At 36.4% G+C, this 9028-nt stretch overlaps 1 long non-coding RNA gene across 1 annotated transcript; it reads left to right on the forward strand.

Moving 5' to 3' along the window:
* The first annotated feature begins 2459 nt into the window (after nucleotides 1-2459).
* On the forward strand, nucleotides 2460-4335 carry LOC121052100. Its single transcript, XR_005807980.1, has 2 exons — nucleotides 2460-2725; nucleotides 2900-4335. It is a non-coding gene; the product is annotated as an uncharacterized LOC121052100 (long non-coding RNA).
* Nucleotides 4336-9028: the final 4693 nt, after the last annotated feature.

The raw sequence follows: 9028 nt of genomic DNA on the forward strand, positions 1-9028 counted from the left end.
TTTGACTTCTTTTGTGCAGTAATTGATTTCCAACTTCAAGAGCTAGATAACCGTTTCAGTGAGGCTACTACTGAACTTCTCCTTTGTTTGGCATCTCTAAGTCCTAATTATTCATTTGCAACTTATAATAAGCAAAGTTTGATGCGTCTTGCTAAGCTTTATCCTCATGATTTTTCTGCATCAGAGTTGTTGTTGTTAGAATGTCAGTTAGAGACTTATATTGATGATATGCGATCTAACAACAAGTTCCAACAATTGCAAGGGATTGCTGATCTTGCAAAGAAATTAGTTGAGACAAGAAAGCATAAGACATATCCTTATGTTTATTTGCTGATCACTTTGGCTCTAGTACTTCCTGTTGCAACAGCCTCTGTTGAAAGAGCTTTCTCTGCCATGAATATTATAAAGAATCGAATTCGCAATCGAATGGGAGATCAATGGATGAATGACTGCCTAATTGTATATCTTGAGAAGGATATATTCAATTCCATTGACATTGAGTCTATTATTCAGCGTTTTCAAAACATGGCACCTCGTAGAGGACAATTATAGATGTGGAAGTACTCTGCTTTTCTAGGTATGTGCTCTTTTTTGTTTCTTGCAAGCTCTCTGTTTTTTTAAACCTTTCCTGCTATTGGACATTGTTTTTCCAAGTTGAAGAGCTGAGCATGATAGTTTGTAATGAATGAGTCACATGACATTTGCTAGTAAACCCTGTTTCTTTGATTGCATTCCTTTACTTCCTCTTTGGTGCAAATTTGTTAATGAATGAGTCACTTGAAATTTTCTATTAAACTATGTTTCTTTGAATGAGTAAACTATGCTTCCTATTTGGTACAAGTTTGTTAATAAATGAGTTACTTGAAACCTACCCCCAGTGATATATATTCCTGCGTCCGCCACTGCTTACACACATTACTCACAGGACTAAACCCAAATCCACAAACAAATTTACAATATCTCCATGTATTACGTACGCCACTTTGATTAGTTATTCGTTGAAACACTTCTGTTTGTTTCAAGTTATTAATGGCATGGTGAATTGGCGAGACACAAACTACTTGAGTATCAACCATAGACAAGTTTTCATGGAAGAAAGAGCAAATGCAGCACACACAAAAGAAATATATGATTTTTTTTATAACCCAGAGTAACTTGTCATTCAGTGTAGGTTAGATTTTTATTTGTGGTAGACTGATGTGTCCGTTGTTAGAATCCTTAGATTATATGGAGCGTCAAGATTTTATGAAATTGAAGTAAATTCACACAATTCTCATTTTAGAAGAGCCAGATCATTCCTCATCTCCTTATAAGAGAAAGAAAAATCTTGGACTTTCGCTATGCTGGCAAAAATGGTGATGTTAAGTCTAGCATTGATAGTTTTAGATATGTCTCTATTCCGGTTCTTTAATGTCGTGATGTGAAAAATTGACTGGTCTCCTTTCAAAAAAATAAACATAGATGGACTATCAAAATGACTTCAAGTGTGCTCCTGTTGAAAGTCATCTTAAACTTGTTATCGACTGCATCAATAATTACTTCTAGATTTTTGGGAAAATTAGATTCCCCGTCTAAAACATTAAAAAGCTAGCCGCTCATTTTGAAGAGATAATCTTTTACCATATCTTCCTGCCAGCAAATTTCACCACGAAACATGCAAATTAGATCAAGAGGCTTCTTCGATCGATCCGCCCCTCTTGACTTTTAATGTCGATTTGCTTAGATCGATTACCCTAATGTAGGCCTGTAAATGGACCGGGTTCGGATCAGATCGACCTAAATCTAAATCCGTTTACTAAAAAAAAAATTCGATCCAAACCCGCTCCGTTAACCCGGCGGATCATTGATACCTCGATCCAAATCCGTATCTGTCGGATTAACGGATACCCGATCCGCTAATCCGATCCGTTTATAATTTCAAATATTTTTAAATTTTAAATAGTAATATTAAATTTATATCATAATATCTCATAAGATATAAATAAAATATTAAAATAACATGATCTATATGAAGAGTATCACCAAAAATAAAATTACGAAGACTGGCTCTTAGATTTCTGCAAAAAAGTAATATTAGAAATCTTTAATATTTAATATTTTATATTTTAAAAAAATAATAATATATAAATAAAAAATAATATTTTTTTTATTACTAAAACGGGTCGGATCATTAACGGATCGGATCGACCTAAATCCAAATCCGATCCGTTTATTAAACGGGTTAACGGATTCGGATCATTAACGGATCAACGGATCAAAATGTTCGATCCAAACCCGTTTAATAGCTGCGGATCTGGAGCGGGTCCGGATCAAAATCCGGTCCATTTACCGGTCTACCCTAATGGCTTTCGTTTGTATTTTTTTTATTTTTCTAATGGAAAGGAAAAAAAAAAAAAAAAGAGAGAGAGAGATAAAAAGAACGAATAGAAAAGAAAAGTAGGAAACAAAGGTCGGCCTACCTGACACGATCCGGTTGGAGTGAGTCATCAGTTTGGCTTTCTTTGTTTACTCGCGTTGATTCTCTGCTTCTTTATATCTTTTATACCCTTTCCCTTCCTCTTTAACTTCATCAGATTCACACCCCTCTTCACTCTTTCATTTGTCCTCTGATTTCAAAATCTGAGAGTCCCTGCACCCTTGAGTTTCATTTTGTTATATTCACTTGGTTTGTTATATCGGAGGGACTGGAAGATGAAGCAATCAACTGTCTTATGAATCCATAAAGGTGAGATTCCTACTTATCATCTCCTTCATTGATTTCATTTGCTCTGTTTCATATTTTATGTTACTTTTGTTATATGATTTCCCTATCTGAAGATAATCTAGCACTAGATTTGGTCCTTGTTTAATTTATTTTGCTGTTTAGTGGAGTCTAATTGCATCCCCATATCTGATTTAGGTTTATAGTCAAACGTGGAGTTCCCCATTTCAGTAGTTGGATCGATTCACTACAAGATCTAGAGAATTAAACAAGTTGTTGTGAATAAGGTAGGCACGAAATCATCAAAATTGGCATGTTCCCCAAAAGAGAAATGGATTATGAGCCCTTTGAAACGTGGATTTCATTTGATAAAATTATGGAGAAATGCATTTGGTTGTATGGAATAGGTGGTGTGGGGAAGAAGACACTCGTCAAAGAAGTTTATAGGCAAGCTACAAAAGATAAGAATGTTTTTGACGATGTAGTTTTAGTACGATGTGCTGTTGACAATGAGAGCACAGCCAGCCTCAGCCTGAAGAGCACTTCATCTATGTGACAGGATAAAAGACAAGAAGGCTCTTGTAATATTGGATGATGTTTGGGATAACATTGATTTGGAGGCTGTGATACTTCTTGTTAACATCTACTAGTGGAAGAGTACTTCCACCTCAGATGCATATGCAGAAGGTTTGTGCTAGTTTATTTTAGAAGATGGCAGGTGATGTTGTTAAGGATCTCACACTATGATTTTGTAGCAACCCACTTAGCCTTGTTTTGGAGTTTTGCTAGTTACAAATTTCACAGTTGCAAGAGCTTTAAAAATTATAGAAGTGCTCTCTACGTGCATAGTGGAAATTGGGAAGATGCCTTGAGATGCCTAAAAAAGAGCATACTTGGCTCTAGAGTGGAGTTACAATCAATTGAATGACAAAGAGCTTAAGCCATTGTTCTTGCTATCTGGAATTATTAAAATATAATACAGTGGAAGAAAGCAAGTGGTCCTCGTCAAAGAAGTTGATAGGCAAGCTACGAAAGATAAAAACCTTGTCTCTGTGGATAAAAGACAAGAAGATTCTGGTAATTTTGAATGATGTTTGGGATAAAATTGATTTTGATGCTGTGGAACTTCCTAGTTATTGTGATGTGCTGCTGATATGCTGATGTATTTAGCTAATGTATAGACCATGGGGGTTGCAAATATTCTAGATTAGCTCAATAAGTGCAAAACATGCAATTTTGTTTCTTGGGCATCCATATTGTTTAATCTAAGCTGTAGCCTTTGATTATCTATCTTTTACACCCTTAATTTGAGTTTTAAATCTGCAATGAAGCTTTGATATTGTTGGGACCTTTGGGATTACATTTACAAATTCCAGTGGAGGTGGATCTTTCAATTGGTTAAAAATTTGAGATGGGTATATAAATAAGCCAAGACTTCGATCTGCAACAATGAGTTCATTGGTAATAACTGATTATGGTAGACGTGAGCTAATCTGATGTAGTTAGGGGACTTGTGTTCAGGCCTTATAAGATGAAGTTTAGGGTTAAAATCTGTTTGGTGAAGGGTATTGTACTTATTCTGTAATACTGCAATGTCAAATTTCATGATCCTCCAAGATGGTTCTGTGTTCAAATGTGTTCTCCCTTCTCATAATGCTCACTCTCAACAAGATCTTTGGTTCATGTAGCTTACCATTATCTTATGGTACTATATGATTCATATTATACATTCCGTTACAGAATCTCGTAACTGCACACGATATGATTTAACAACATTGCCCATCTTACTATTTAGAGAGCAAAAAAAAAAAGAGAGAGAGAGTAAAATAAGAGGAGGAGGAAAGGTAAATGTTTAGAGTTGAGATATTCTTGTAAAGAGATCAGACAATGAGAAACATGAACGGATTGAGAACCGAAGGTTTTAGCAAACTAGCTGATTGTCACCCACTCTCAAACCCATATATAAGATAGATTGGGTGATGTAAATAGACCCATCATTGTTATTTAAAAATACTTTGTTTTTGTTTTTATTTTTATTTGTTTGTTTGTTTGTTTTTGGTTTTTTTTTTTTTGAAGGGCCAATTGTATTAACCAATCAATGGGTACAATGAGAAGCTACAAAGCTTCTAATATCAGGAGGGACATGCCCACTCCATGATAGATCAAAAGATGAATGTAAAGCAAGTGTAGCTAAGTTGTGAGCAGCCGTGTTGGCCTCACGATACACATGCCCTATAGAAGAAGCAACTAGCACCTCTAATAAAGAGTTGATATCCTCAATAATTCGGCCCAAAGATGGGAGGTCTCCTCACCTCCAACCTCAACAGTAGAGGTTAAGTGCTGACAACCAGTCTCAAAATTAATGGGAGAAAGATGAAATTGCATTACTAAGGAACACGCAGCTCTACAAGCCATAGCTCTACAGATTCTAGAGATGTATCAAAATTAACTTTCATGCACACTCCTCCTGTTGAATCATCAAAAGAATTTTTGGCAAGATCCCTTGAGAGGGTTCAGCATAGTGGGCTGATACCTGTGGCCCAAAATTAAGTCTACTTGGGTTTGGGCTGTAGCTTCCCCCATTTTCGAAGTCTATAAAGAAAATGAGCCCTTATAGGAATCAAGTAGCCAACACTATGCCAAAAAAGCTATCAGACCACATAATGTTGATTTTCTGTCGTCTGATTTTTTCAAACGACAGATAAATTATTTGTGTTGTTTGAATACACAAAGAAACCATACCTGTTTCATTTTGAAAATATAGTCAGATTCAGACAACAGTTAAATATCATCTGAAAATATAGAAATTTTCTATATTGAACCCTAGCAAAAATTTTAGGATTCCCTCCAACTACATCAAGTCCTTTCCCTCTCAAATATCCCAAACCCTAATTGAGAAGTCAATGCGGTGATATTCAGACAACATTGTTAAGAAATTGTGTTGTCTGAATTAGGTGACTTTAATTTTTTTAAAGTATTTTTTGGCATAAGTTCATGTTTTCCCCCCACACCCATTATGTCTATCTAAAACTCAAGTCTCAAACGCAAAAGCTTGAACCTCCATTGCGAATACTCGTCCATCTCTCAAATCTTAACCCAAAACTCAGCCATCTCTCAAATATGAACCTAGATCGAACTCTTCTCAGTCTTTCCACCCGAACCCAAAACCTTCTTAGTCTCTCCTTCATCTATGAACCCTGAGAATCCTTGATGTTCCATTCACGTGCGGTTTAATGGAGCTGTTCAACAACCACTTAACAGATTGGAGCAAGCTTTAATATTCTATTTTCGATTGGGTTTTTGGTAAGCATTTTGCTCTAGTACTAGGGTTTCGATTGGATTCAATCTTCAATTTTAGGGTTTTTCTGGAAATTAATTTGTGGTTTGCTTGTTTTCCTTGTAAATTCGAGTTAGCTGCTAGGTCTTTCTCCAATTTCTTTTCCTTGAAAATCATACGGCCTCGCACCATCTCTACTTTCAAAGAGAAAGGCATCGTCAGCGTTTCAAAGTCCGTCACCGCTGGCGATAACCTCATCTCCAAGTGCCCTACCTGGTCTTGGTATTCCAAACCCTTTCAATTTCGATTTCTTTTTTATTCCCAATTCAATTTTTCCTATTTCTATTTGGATTTTTTATCTGTTAACCATAATTGTTGTTACATATTTGAGGAAAGAATCGACCTTTAAACCTTATACTATGTTTCCAGGATTGGTATTCGATCATTTAAGTTAAAAGAAAAGCAATTTTGCTAGAGGGTTTCTAATGTCGATTCAGTGATGATTGATTATTTATTGGATTAATCTCAGTTTACCCCCCTGAGGTTTGGGGGAGTCATCATTTCACCCCATCTACTTTCAATTTTGAATTTTTACCTTCTAAACTTTTCAATTTCAATTAGCTGTGTCCAATTTCTCATATTCCGTCCAAATTGGACGTTAAGTTTGACCCTTGAGGGCTAAAATGGTCATTTCAACATAAAAAAATAAAAAAAAATTTCTTTCTATTTTTTAGTTTTTTTTGTTCCTTCGTTTATTTTATTTATTTATTATTTTTTTATTTTGTCTTCAACCTATACACCACAAGTTATAATAGGTTTATAAAAATAAAAAAAATACTCTAGGTGGTTGAAAGCTGCTCGCTGGTCTACGATATTTGTGATATATCTCCCATAAAGTGAAGAATGTTAGGATATATCCCCAATAAAGTGAAGAAATATTTGTAAAAAATAATTTTACACTTTATATGTAAATAAATATCTGTATATCCCCAATAAAGTGAAGAAATATCTGTGTAAAATCATTTTTGGTCTACGATATTTGTGATATATCTCCAATAAAGAGAAGAATTTTAGGATATATCCCCACTAAAGTGAAGAAATATTTGTAAAAACTGATTTTACACTTTCTTTGTAAATATATGTATATCTCCAATAAAGTGAAGAAATATATGTGTAAAATTATTTTTTACAGATATTTATTTACAGATAAAGTGTAAAATTATTTTTTATAGATATTTCTTCACTTTATTGGGGATATATCCTAAAATTCTTCACTTTATCGAAGATATATCACAAATATTGTAGATCAACGAGCGGCTTTCAACCACCTAGAGTCTTTTTTTTGTTTTTATAAACCTATTATAACTTGTGGTGTATAGGTTGAAGACAAAAAAAAAAAAACTAAAAAAAGGATTTTTTTTTTTTTTTAATGTTGAAATGACCATTTTAACTCTCAAGAGTCAGACTTAACGTCCAATTTGGACGGAATAGGAGAAATTGGACACAGCTGATTAAAATTGAAAAGTTTGGGGGGTAAAAATTCAAAATTGAAAGTAGAGGGGGTGAAATGATGACACCTCAAACCTCAAGAGGGTAAATTGAAATTAATCCTTATATATATTAGGGGAAAATGCACCAACAGTGTCCAGACACTGTGAGGACTATCAAATGATACTTGAACTTACAAAGTTATCAATGTGATACCTGGACTCATATTTTCGTATCAACGTAGTACCTGCGACCAAATTCCGTCACGGATCCGTTAAATTTAAGGGTAAAATTGTCTTTTTACACATTTTTATTATAAAAAAAAAACATAAGAAATTTCTTATTTCTTCTCTCTCTCCTCTCACTCTCCTTCTCTCCTCGCCAACACCACCGCAACCATCAATTAATAAAAGATGATTACATTTTTTTCATGTTCATCTTCTCAAACCCAGCAATTTTTTTTTTTTTCATGATCAAAATCCCAATCCAATAAGTATGAGCCTAACATTTCTTCATGTTCATATTCTCAATTGTTCATGTTCTTGATTGGTGGCAGTCTGCCTCAATTGGTGGCAATACCAGCAGCTGTGGCGAGGACCACAAGGTCAGTGCCCTGAAGAAGCGGCAGAGCATTGGATCCAGGAGGAGACCCGCTGCCTTATCAGCTTCCGCCGCGAGATCGATGACCTCTTCAACACCTCCATTCTTAGTTATCGCTGCTGCCGCCTCCATAGGTCGCCACCGCCCTTGAACAGCCACCACCAGTGCACCACCACCAACACTGCCCACCCAACCCGATCTGGAGCGTCTCTCTCCAACAATCCACATACCAGATCGAAAAAGTAGCCAGACCCAACAGCAGTGGCCATGGAAGATTGTAACAGCAACCTGTCCAAACCATTGGTAATGCTGCCGCCGTAATCGAACGCCCACCGAACCCAATCTAGAGCCACCCCCACCAAACGTCACCCCTGGTGCGTTACCGTCTCCAAACCCGATCAAATTGGCAACCAGATCCCATTCCAGCAGCCATGGCAATCCGATCTGATCCCATACTCCTCTCAGCCCTTCGACTCACTTACCATCATCTCCCACAACGAAACAACCACTCCGGCAGCCATGGTGATCCGATCTGATCCCATACTCCTCTCAGCCCTTCGACCCACTTACCTTCATCTCCCACAACGAAATAACCTCTCCAGGCCGCCATTGGAGCCCTCAACACCATGAATTGAACACTGAAACTAGCACATAGAACCCAAGCACAACACCAGTCCAACAATAAGGCGTACTCGCGCCGTCGGGGAAGAACTCCGACGAAGAAGAAGAAGAAGAAAGAAAGAAAAAAACTTTTGAGGGTAAATCGATCTTTTTGCCCTCATTTTCGGCCTCACGTGCGTTGCACGTGCAAAATTTAACTGATTTGTGACGGAATTTGGTCGTAGGTACTACATTAATACGAAAATATGAGTCCAGGTATCACATTGATAACTTTGTCAGTTCAGGTATCATTTTGACAGTCCTCACAGTGTCCGGACACTGTTGGTGCATTTTTCCCTATA

Source organism: Rosa chinensis, chromosome 3 (genome assembly GCF_002994745.2).
Source record: "Rosa chinensis cultivar Old Blush chromosome 3, RchiOBHm-V2, whole genome shotgun sequence".
NCBI lineage: Eukaryota > Viridiplantae > Streptophyta > Magnoliopsida > Rosales > Rosaceae > Rosa > Rosa chinensis.